General features: G+C 33.9%; 1 pseudogene; it reads left to right on the plus strand.

Annotated features, from left to right (window-relative positions):
* Positions 1-8,334: 8,334 nt before the first annotated feature.
* Positions 8,335-12,623, plus strand: LOC133670652 (LEAF RUST 10 DISEASE-RESISTANCE LOCUS RECEPTOR-LIKE PROTEIN KINASE-like 2.7; annotated as a pseudogene).
* The last annotated feature ends 356 nt before the right edge of the window (positions 12,624-12,979 follow it).

The following is a 12,979-nucleotide window of genomic DNA, read 5'->3' on the forward strand; positions in this document are numbered from 1 at the left end:
AAGATCCTCTTAATAGTATTCCAATGCTCTCTACCAGGATTTGCCATGTATCGACTAGCTGCTCCCACTGCTTGTGCAATGTCTGGTCTTGTACATATCATGGCAAACATTAAACTTCCCACTGCTGATGCATACGGTACTCGAGACATCTCCATCCTCTCTGCTTCATTGCTAGGAGACATACTTGAGGATAATTTGAAGTTAACAGGAAGTGGGGTAGAAATTGGCTTACAATCTTGCATGTTGAAGCGTCACAAGATCTTCTTCAAATAATTCTTCTGAGAAAGCCAAATCTTCCTCTTACTTCTGTCTCGGTGAATTTGCATCCCTAGAATCTTGTTTGCTGGTCCCAAGTCCTTCATATCAAACTCCCTAGCCAACTGTGCCTTCAATTCTTGGACTCGATCTTTGTTGGGGCCTATCACCAACATGTCATCCACGTACAACAACAGAATGATGAAAACATCATCTTCTTCAAACCTCTTGTAATACGTACAATGGTCTGAACTGAGTCTGTTGTACCCAAGGCTAATTATGAAGGAATCAAATCTCTTGTACCAACACCTCGGCGCCTGTTTGAGACCGTATAGAGATTTGTTCAACCTGCAAACCAAGTTCTCCTTGCCTGTTTCAGCAAAACCCTCTGGTTGGAGCATATAAATTTCTTCTTCAAGTTCTCCATGAAGAAATGCAGTTTTCACATCTAACTGCTCTAGATGAAGATCAAATATAGCACACATTGCCAAGACTACTCTGATTGTAGTAAGTCGTACCACCGGAGAAAATATCTCATATTTTAATTTCTACATAATTTAACGAAATAAATTTTCAAAATGACACTCAAATCAGCATGCAAGCATGATGGTTTAAATAAAATTTTAATAATAGGTTATTTTATTTTTTACCGTTCACATGTGATTAATGATAGTAGGACATGGAGAATTGACATGTCAAGTTTTCGTCTTCATGGTTGGATTGATTTGAAGACAAATTTTTTTAAAAAAAATGAGGGTAGAATTTGATTTTTAAAATATTTTTTATTTATAAATACTCTTAAAAAATAATAATTAAAGTTAGATTATTTTTAAAATATATAATTTCATTAATAAGTAATTTCATTAATATAGAAAACAAAAGTTATCTAACGTAGTTAATTTTAAATATTTAAGATCATTTTGACCTTAAATTGATTTTCGAGAACGATCTATGAGCAGATAGAAAGGGCTTTTGCAAGCTTTCAATGGATGTTGAGCTTCAGCAGCTACAAGCTCTTCGGTCTCTAAAGAGGTCTTTCAGATCGCTGTAAACCGTTTTGTTTATAGATTGACATGAATCATTAAAGAATATGTGACATGTCGTTTGCTTAGAGGAACCTGGTCTTTTCTACTTTTTTTTTTTTTTGGCAAAGCTTAAGGGTAAGCTGAGACTTTATGATGCAGTGGGCAATTGTTTATGTGTTTTTTAAGTTGGCTAATTATAGCTATCTTGGAAGTTCCTAGTTCTATTAAAATTCCATTTAAATTCTGTTTTAGTTCTATTAAAATTCCATTTAAATCCCAGTAGTATAGAAGAAATTAAAATCGATGAAGAACGAGCTCAAACATTGTATTCCAATTTGGCATCCTATATATCCTCGAAAATCAATTTGTGTCTGTCATTCCAATTTGCCCATAAAATACCTTAGGATAACATTGGAATGCTCTTCATTTGAACCTGTCTTTAACAAGTAAAGTCCACTTCAAAACAACATAATGCAGAACATTTCATGAAATGTTGTCAAAGCTTCCGGGGTTCATATATAATAGTGAAGAAATAGATGATTCACATTAGATTTTTTTAAAAAAAGATTAATTGAGTTTATGAAGGGTTTGATTGCAAGAAAATTGATTTTTAAGTCAATTTTGGCTTTAATTAAAAGAAATTAAAGTTTGAGGGTTGAATTACAATTTTTTAAGAGTTAATTTGGTCAAATCAGGGGCTTAATTGTATAAATATTGAAGTTTGATAGACAATTGGGGACTTAATTGAAGAAATCCAAAATCAAGGACTAAACTGAAAAGGCGCGTAAATATAGGGGCTAAAATTGACCAAATTAAGGGCCAAATTGAAAAAAATTAAAAGTTTGTTGATCAATTAAGGGCCAAAATGCATATATTCAAAACCAATGATCAAAGTGAAAAAGGCGGTCAACTTCAGGGTTGACATTTGAATTTAACAAAGATGCAATTAAACCGATTCTTAAAATCAAAATTACAATTATGGACTTGATTGAATAAATTGAAAACTGAGAACTGATTTGGAAATAGACACTTTTTGGCACCATTTTTATTTAAATGAAACGACACGTTTTGTACAAACCCCGTCGTTTCATTCACTGTTCATATAAAAAAAAAGCCCAAAACAGTGTCGTTTTGAAACAGCATTGTGTATCTTCTTCTTCCGTTGACGCGTAAAGATAGCGAAAGAAGGTTTTTCTTCTTTTCCTTTGCAGCATCTTTCTCTCTCTCTCCCTCTCATTTGTCCAAAAACCCTGACACCACCCACACTCCCTCATGACCAACCACCATGATGAAAGAGGCAGAGGGGCCTTGCGAGCAACTCCGAGGTGACTACACAGAGGCCACCCCAGCCACCCTATCCCTGTGCCATGACTGGACAGGGGTAGAGTAGCTCATTCTCCCCTTACCCCTTATAAAGGGGACAATTAGGGAGAGAACAAAAAAGACAAAGGAAAAACAAAGAAAAAAAGAGAGGAAATAGGCTAAAATAGAAGAGAAGAGAAAAGAAAAGAAAGAAAAATAAGGGAGAACATAGGAAGGAAAGGAAAGAAAAAAAACAAAAAAGGAAAAAATAAACAAAAAAGGGAAGGAAAATAGAGAAACAGAGAGGAGTAAGAATAGAAACATAACAAAAAGAAAACACAAAAGAAGAAGAAGAACCACCAGCTCAACAGCTCCCCAATACACAACCGCCTTGTTTGGAAGAAGAACCTCCAACGCCACCATCAACGCCAACATAAGCCACTGCTAGGTTAGCTTTTGCCCGCCCCTCTCCTCCTCCTTTTTCTTCTTCTCCTTCTTCCCTACCTATATTATTCCTGCAAATGAATAGTGGAGAGTTTCTTCATTGTTTACTGGGATGAACCAGTTCTGCTCCATACCAAGATGGATGGGCTAGGTCCGGCACAGTATAAAAAAGCACACATTTATTAGGTTGACTTCTACCAAACACTCTTTCGGTTTACAGAAAAAAACCAAAAATAGCAAAAAAACAATGAAAACCCCAAAAAAATATATTTTTGATATATTTGTATTGTTTTTAGCATGTTCAACGTCATCTCAAAAACATGAGTCAAAAATTGGATAGCAACAATGCATACAGTCAAGTCTCTCAAGCTTATAAGAAATTTTCATATCATATTTTCATACAAAAGAAAATATTTTAAAAAATAATATGTATTAGCATACATTTTGAGTTTTAATAACTAGTTTATTTAAACTATCAAAACTAGGCCAATATTTCAAAAATATCAAAAAACTTATTTTGTTTTCTTTTCATATATGGGATTACAAACTTATATGTAAGCTATATTCTAATATTAAATAAGAGTTAGTTCTTCTTTTTTTGTCAACATTAGAACTGTTATGTTTCACCCGATAAGATAAAGATTTAGTTATCGAAGAGCATTTTTCTTAAAATTTTAAACAGACTAACAATTAGAAAACACAACAACACCTTAGCATATATTAGACAATTAAACAATGCAACTTACCTTAAATATGACGTATTTTTGGTGCTTATATATTTCCTTTACGCAACCAATCCCCCTCTGAGACTAGTTAAGGTTCTTAGTAACCAAAATTCTAGGTGGCAACTCTCATTCGCTATTTCCACTGATAAAAGACAAGAAATCATTGTCTTTCCTATTTCCTGATTTCCAAATACTCGAGAGGACGATCATTGCAACGCCGCACTTGTGCAACAACTAGTAAGCCTAAGGGATTGACATGGTAGAAAGACTCAGACAGAACATAAAGACCATCATTATTCTTGCTGGAAAGAAGTACTGCTTTGGTGGTGAGATCCTTTACATAAAACACAGATGCATGAAATTCAAAATAAAGATTATTATCACAATAAAAAATTTTAACAGAAAGTAATGGCTTTGTAATATGAGGAACATGAAGAACACTATATAAGGTGAAAGTGCGTTTTGGGGTATGTAACATGGTATGTACAATATTGGATATGAAAATGCCCTTATCATTGTCATACCTAGACATTGCGGCGATCGATTAAAAATTAATCTGGATTAGAAAAAGAAACAAATATCTAGCATCTTATTCTTTTAAAGGAAAAGGTCTTGTTCAAGGAGTCATCACCTAGTATTATGGTCACTAGAAACCCTAACTGGTCAACAGAGATTCTATGGCACGAGACGGGTTACGCAAAAGGAAAGATGTTATCACCCCTTAAGTGTCCTACCTGAGACAGACTGCATTGCTGATTTTGTCTAAAATGGCTAAGAATTTGTTCTCCTTTTTTCCCTTTTTTATTCTTCCTTTCATGTTCTTGACTCTGGCGTCAGTGATCAATTCCTATGAATATTTCCAACTCTGGCATTGGAAAATATCGCACAAATCTAAAAAATATGATACTCCTGACTTTAGCGTTAATGAATTTTTTCTCAAAAAATGAATTTGACGAAGAAATTTTCCATGTCATTTTTTTCTTGTTTATCCTTTATTATTATTCGCCCCTTTTAGATGAAAATAAAAAAATAGTGCACGACAGATTTGCATTTAACAATAATAGACAATAAATTGAGCACATAACTTTAAAAAATAAAAACACAAGGAAAAAAAATAAATCAACATGCACAAATTAGTTAACGAAGACCCCTAAATATTTTTGAAATTTTCTGATATCAAAAAGAGGCTTTTTAGTCGAATATCAAATTAGAATAGGCATAAAAATTATGGTTAAAGCATAAGGGTATATTTTGCCAAACACACTCTTAATAAACATAATTTAGGCTAGCTGGACTTAAAGCCCAGACTCAGCCCACTCGTTTTTTTACTTTTTTGGGGCTGGGTTCAGCCCAGCTAATATGGACTGGGTTGGACCCAGCCGGCTCAGCCTGGTAACTGGCCAAAGCCAGTGACCTGGCTGGGCAGCAGGCACGCGTGACTGAGCTCACGCGTGCACTGCACAGTGCGAAGGTAAAGGTAATTAATTACCTTCGCACTGTCTTGCAACATTTACATTTGAAACAGAGGAGAATGGTTTTACCTGGCGAAGATGAAGACGAAGACGAAGGTATCGATCCGAGCGTCGGCCGGAGAATATTCTCCTCTTTCTCTTCCTTTCAGTCTCTTCCCCTCTGTTCTTGTGTTTCTGTTTGTTGGTTTTTTTTTTTACTTACCCTCTGATCTCCTCTGATTTCCTCTTCTGTTCGTTTTCTCTGCTTTTTTCCCTGTTTTCTGCTTCTTTTCTCCTTGCCTTTTTTCTGGCTACTCACTGGCCATTTATAGAGGCAGAACCAACTGTTTGTTCCCCAGTACGCCTCTTCTTTCCTTGGCAGAGGATAAGTCCAGCGGGGACTTGGATATGGGATTCAATCCTTATCTCCCCCGGTGTTTATCTCCATGTGGGGATACTCTTTAAACCCCGTGTTTTGGGTAGATTGGGACACCAACAGTCCCGCAGCTGCTGGACTGTTAGTGGTGGTTTCTTCCCCTTCTCAAAGACCTGCTAACTGGAGGGAATAATCTGAGAAATGACGATAGAAATCGTGGAGATTGTTCGTTCGATTGTGTTGGCAATTAATGTTCTTCCTCTCCTTTGCAGGGGGTTTCTTTTGTTCTTAGAGGAAGAAGACGATGACCAGAAATGAAAAACGGCGTCGTTTCTGGTATGGGCGGCCGTTTTTCAATCTGGTCCTCCACGTTTCAACATGTTTTTAATCAGGCCCCTAGACAGAATTTCGGTGCCTTTTACAAAATGGTCCCTGACCTTAATCACTTGTAATTTTGTCCTTAATTAACTTAGAAATTTAATATTTATTTAATTATATCCCTGATTTCATTAATTAAACTAAATTTAAGGTTAATTAAGTCCTCAAACTTATTTATTCTTTAATAAAATTCCTGATATCATTAATTAAATCCAAACAAAGTTTAATTGAAACCTCATACCTGTTAATTTTTTTAATTTCTTTCAAAATTAACTTTTAAAGTCATAAATCCAACATGATTAACCCCTCAAAACTTATTATTTTGTGCTGTCATGATTCAAACCTTAATTTTTTGTTTTTTTATTTTTTAAAATTTTATGTTGTCAAAAATTAGGTTATGATAATATCACCAACATGTAAATGATCATAATAAAGATAAGGTTCAAGCCCGGTCATAGTTGAAAGATCAAGTGCAATGTATTGATTTGCACTAGTTTCCAGCTAGGGACCAATCCATAGAATTAGGAGAAGAGACATTATCAAGAGCAAGATTGGCAGTCGGCTACTGTACATGGCTACGAAGCTAAGAGCATTGAGGGGTTGAATAGCTAAAAGAGAAGTAGAGTTGACACTAGACATTATTCTTAAAGGAGTAGTGAGGAGACCACTGTGAAGGGCCAATATTCTTTTTATTTTGTTGTCACTTGCCTTGCTTCCAGTTGGTGTTAACAAACCCCCGAAAGCCACGAAAATCATACACGTGTTAGTGGCTGTTACAGTTGTTAGAACACTAGCTGCCATGAAAACATCCTTTGTTACTACTGAAATTAGGATTGTTGCTATAAGTGGCAGAGGACTAATGCTGGGATACATTTGCCGAGGGTGGCAGAGGTGATGTGGGCAGCAGAGGAGGATTGACAATCATTGATTGAAGAAAGGTATTGTAAAGAAACTTATGCGCAAGGAGATGGCTATGAACGTGTGCATATGAAAGAGGTTTTGCTTTGGTTGGAAGGCTGGTTACCAAGTCTTTAAACTCACCATAAAAAACACGAAACAAATATAGATTGAAAAGGCTAACTAATAGATTAAGCCTCTTATTTTTCTTCAACTAGTTAGAATTTGTGATATAAAAGGAAACTAATTTCCTTTCCTTTGAAGGATAAAGCTAGTCAGACCATTAAAACCCTTTTAGGCAACAGTTAACACATGTTTTTTGATACCCAAAACACACAATAAGAGATAGGGGGCGATATCTAGGAGCAGGAGCAATTAGAACTAAAAGAAAGAAGCTACGAACAACAATCACTTCAAAAAAATCAAATTCTCTTATTTTTCCATACTCGTAAGTGATGTTCATTGTATTAGGTTTGTCTCCTTTTAATTTAGCTATAGTGGTTCTTTATTTTAGTATTTGTTGAGTATTTTATCTAAACTTAATGCTTGTGTGTGCTTAATCACCGTTTACATGATTTGGGATTCAATTTGAGACCGATAAATGATATTTAATTTAGCTATTGTTTGAAATATATAAGGAATCAATAGGATTGAGATATCTATAGAATTTGTATATTTCTTAAAGATTTTATCGTTTCTAATGATTTTTGACAAGTTTAGAATTTTCACAAAGATATACAAAAATTTTTCATTAAAATAATTCATTGATACTTGAGTGAAATTAGTGACTCACTTAGTAAAACCTAATTATTAATTAAAAAAAAATTCAATATGATTAATTCAATTGAAAAATTCGTATAGTATTAGTTATAGCAAAGTCATAAATCATAAGATTCATTAAATTTATTTTCAACATCATTTAATTATTTGTCTGTTTGTTATAATTTTTTTTTGTTTCACAAACTTTAATAATTGAATCAGAGGTTTAATAATTTTGGTATTATTTATATTTTTCGTGAATCCTCATAGAATTTGTCAGGATATCTTACTCATTCACTTAATTACTTTTTACGAATTATGCACTTGAGATTTTGTGATTTTGACCAACAATAACCCCTCTAAATTATCTTCTACTCGTTGCAAGATGGGACCGGACATGAAAGATCGCTTGAAAGGCACCACATTTTTTCCCCACTTTTTTCTCTCACCCACTTGGAAACTTCAAGGAAGACTACGTGTATATTTTTTTGTTCTTTCCATTTTTGCTTCTCTTGTGTGGGCTCGTTTGCATCGCATTTAGAATGGTCCAAGATGTAGACGAGCTTGACTTTGTATGTGGCGGCCATTCAGAAGTCTTCCCCTTGTTTGGTGGGAACTCTACATGCAATTTCCTATATCTTAATCAATGAAAGTGACCATTCAATAATTCAAAGACTTTAATTTGTGACCATTGATTGATTTCCTTTCGTATTGATCCAAGATGGCATTCGTAGTCTGTGGATGAGTATTGTTCCCAAGATCTTACAAACCTTTTGTGCGAAGTGTAACAAAGTGATTATTTGATTTCTCTGAAAGTTTTCTCCTTCAATGTTCAGTAAAATATCAAGGCACCTCTTTGGTGCGTATGCAGCCCTTCTTTTGCTTGTGATCCTATCCACTCACCATAGCTGCAGTGCTAGAAAGACCAACAATTACTGCGCTCCTTCTTCTTGTGGCAATTTCCATAATATTAGCTACCCTTTTCGATTAAGTACCGATCCCGAAAGCTGTGGCAACAAAAACTATGAACTTGCTTGTGAAAACAACGAGCGCCTAACTTTACACTTGAACATGGTAAAATATTATGTTCAGGCAATCAATTACAGTGACTTATCAATTCGACTTGTGGATGCTGCTGTTCAGAAAGATGATTGCTTCTCCCTCCCTCATCCACTTAGTTTTCGCCGGTTAGATTACTCGGTCAAAAGCTCTTTTACGTTAGTTTTCATAAGTTGTGAAAATCCAATACTGAATCCTCCAGCTTATATAGTGGACACTTCTTCTTGCAAAAATGACAGTAGCACTGCATATAATTCTACTTCGTCTAGCAGTGTTTCTTCTCCCAGCTTCTTTAATATGGAAGGTTATTCCTATGTAATGGTTGGTGGTGTTAAAATGGCCGACATACCAGACTTGTGCCGTATAAATTTGATTTGTTATGTGCCTGGATTTCTTCTGCCAGAAAACAAGACCAACATGTCGTATATAGATGTTCATGATATTTTGGTATATGGGTTCGAGCTTTCATGGTTTTCGCCCTGTTGTGGTTCTGTCAGAGAGAACCGCTGCGGGTACTTTGATAAAACAGCCATGGCCTCCTACTGTGGTAAGCATGCCTGTGATTATCCATATCGTATTTGCTTTATTTTAGAATGATAAAAGCTAAATATCGTTGATCTTTGTAATGCTAAAATAAGATTTGAACACTGATACGACCTTTTCTTTTCCTTGAAATATTGCAGTTGGAATCGTGATAAACTGTTATTTAAAAGGTGATGACTATTGGAATCTTATTTGCTGTTGCTCGATTTTACAAAAAGTTGCATATACCTTAGGCTCGATCATATATATTACGGTTTTCTTCTGTTTTTCATTCATCGAACCCAATAAATCGACTGGGCAATGACTCAATATCTTTTTGGTGATTAAAGGTATCGACTGGGCAATAAATCGAATTATGGGTGAGTTGATTTATTTTGTCTAATTAAAGCACTATCAAGAAAGAGCACTAATATTTTACAAGTACAAGAACCTAAAAATAACTTATAAATCCCAAATATATGTTCTTTTATCCTTTAGTTTTTTTAGTTTGATAAATCAAGAAAGAGTACTGATAATCCTGGGAAAACTGATATGATTTTTTCGTTTCCACGAGCTGTAGCAAAATGGTTGAAAGGCACATGGTTGAATGCCAGGTATTTGAAAGGTGAGGACCATTGCTTGTCTTTTTTGTTTTCTTGAAATACATGGATTGGACTTGTTGCATTTACCCTAATCATTTTCTTCGCAAAGAAGGTGTTCTTTTGGTATTTATTCATCAGGATTTTACACTCTCGTGCTAACTCTTTAATGTCTGATATAAATATAGGTGTCATGTCGATAATAAATCGAAGCATAGGTGAGTTAATTTATTTCTTCTAAAACATAACTTAATATATTTTTTTATTCGTTAATCTTTTAAATTTATATGAATATCATATTGTTAATTTATGTAACGATAATAAGATTATGAGCATTATATGACTATAATAACCGAACCGGATCGAATCACATAGATTTTGATTTTTATTCTAAAATAAACTCATATGATGAGCGATCTGATTTTTAGGTTTGTTTTCAATCAAATAATTTCTTTGAATTCATTATTGTGCTCGAAACCATTTTGAGATTTGATATTTCTATTTTCAATATAAAAAAAAAAACCCAAATTCTTTATTTAGTTTGGTGATTAAAGTAATAATTTTAATTTAAAAACTTAAATTATTAATTAAAGTTAAAGTATGTCTAATGATATTTTTATATTATTTTTTTAATATGCCTGCTCAAGTAAAATTAATCCTCTTGAAACTCTTATACAATTGTTAGATAAAACTCTTTGTTGTTTATTTTTAAAGGTTTTACGCTCTGACCCTACCTCTCCTTGTTTTTTTTTTTTTTTATGGTGAATATAGATCACAACTCGATGTCTTATCGAAACCCAGGTGAGTTAACTTGTTAATTTCTTCGTATTATAGTACTAATTATTTCCGTTGTGGGTCATTGACCATTCTCATAAATTTGTTCATCGTATTAATTTCTTCTTGTTTTTCTTGTAGGAACGACCATCGCTTCAAATTTACTAATCATTCTCGTAAATTTGTTCTTGACGCTGCTACTTGTGTTACTTGTCCTCATCGGTAAGTATTTTACTTTGCTTTTTTAGACTAATTGTGAGACATTCAATTCATGTACATCAGACATAAAACAAATTCATCTTATAGCATAAGCTCTATACATGATTAAGGAAAAATTAAGTGCAAGAAATGATCATCTCCAAGTTTTGGCTCATAATTAACAGTTAATTTTTAAGAGTTAGAATATTCATACAAATGGTTTTTAGTGATGTAAACAAGTATTAAGCTAATGTTTAAACTAAAAATCATGGGCAAAACTAAAGCATGCATGCTCACACAAATATTCACACGTAGCATAAAATAAAAGAAATATTTATATGAATATTTTATTTTAATTTTAAGCTAAGAATTTGATGTTCCAAAAAAAATATGCTTTCATAGATACACTATTAAATTGGAAGGACTCAACATGGAGATACATAATAATGAAAGTCACTTTTCTATTCATAAAAAAAATATATTGATATGAAAGTCTAATAACACTATATTTTATCAACATTGATTGTTTTTGTGATGTCTTTACACAGCGGCATTGCATGCGCTATTATTCCTTTGTGGTTTTCCATGTCTCATAATCTTGCTTATCTACAAGTGGCAAAGAAGGCATTTATCCATGTATAACAATATTGAGAAATTCTTGCAAAGTCATGATAATGATCTCATGCCGATAAGGTATAATTATTCAGAGATTAAGAAGATAACAAACGGATTTAAAGACAAATTAGGACAAGGAGGTTTTGGCACCGTTTATAAAGGAAAGCTTCGAAGTGGTCGTTTTGTAGCAGTAAAAATATTGGGCAAGTCAAAAGCCAATGGGCAAGATTTTATCAACGAAGTTGCCACTATTGGGAGAATTTACCATGTCAATGTCATGCGAATCATAGGCTTCGCTGTTGAGGGATCAAAGCGTGCTCTTATATTAGAATTCATGCCTAATGGGTCTCTTGAAAAGTACCTTTTTTCTAAACAAGGTAGCATGCTACTAAGCAATAATAAAATGTATGAGATTTCTCTTGGGGTAGCTCGTGGAATTGAATATCTACATCAAGGTTGTGATATGCAAATTTTACATTTTGATATCAAACCTCACAATATTCTGCTGGATGAAAAATTTATTCCAAAAATCTCAGATTTTGGACTAGCCAAATTATACCCATCAGGTAATAATAATGTGTCTCTCACAACTGCCAGAGGAACAATTGGATACATGGCTCCTGAATTATTGTATAAAAATATTGGAGGTGTTTCTTACAAAGCTGATGTCTATAGTTTTGGGATGTTATTAATGGATATGGTAGGAAGAAGAAAGAACTTGAATGTATTGGTCAATCATTCAAGCCGGATTTACTTTCCTGCGTGGGTTTATGACAAAATTAGTGAAGGAAAGGACATAGAAATACAAGAAGATGCCACAGAATATGAAAGAAAATAATAAAGAAGGTGATGATTGTGGCGTTGTGGTGCATACAATTGAAGCCCGATGATCGTCCCTCAATGCATAAAGTTGTTGAGATGCTTGAATCAGATGTTGATTTCCTCCGGATACCTCCTAAACCTTTTTTAGGCCCACATCAGATCCTAGAAGATGATGATAGAGCTAACCCTACAAGGTTATCAAATCCACTAAATGATTGTGTTGACTCTTCATATAAGTTTGGTCGTTAATGATAAGAGTATAGCTGAGTACATGTTTATTAATTTTCATAATGGATTAGCCATCTACATTAAATTTTATTGATTGTATCGAATAATTGGATGTCGGATAAATATCATCCAATCAAGTATTTTTATTAAAAAGTACATTTGAATATGTATCAGATTTTTATACTTTTTTTCAAGTGGTTTTTTTATGATTCTAATACCTGTACATATTCGACAAGATAAGGGCTTTATTCGGGTTTCGGAACATTAATAAAGCAATGTCAAACTTCTGTGCATGATCTCCTTCGCATAACGAACACAAACCAGAATTTGCAGAAAATCTTTATCCATAACTTATTAGGTTGATTTCTACAACATATTTTACAACAGCTGAACATGCAAATTGAACCTTTTACTCTGCTAAACCGTTGGACTCTTCGATATTCTTCGCATATAAGTTTTGCTGCAAACTCTTCGATATTCTTGTCAGAGCTTCCACCTTCATCTTATGTCACTTTGGCCAGTTCCTTCCACTTATATGAATTCCTTCTAA

The sequence above is a fragment of the Populus nigra genome, chromosome 13 (genome assembly GCF_951802175.1).
Source record: "Populus nigra chromosome 13, ddPopNigr1.1, whole genome shotgun sequence".
Taxonomy (NCBI): Eukaryota; Viridiplantae; Streptophyta; class Magnoliopsida; order Malpighiales; family Salicaceae; genus Populus; species Populus nigra.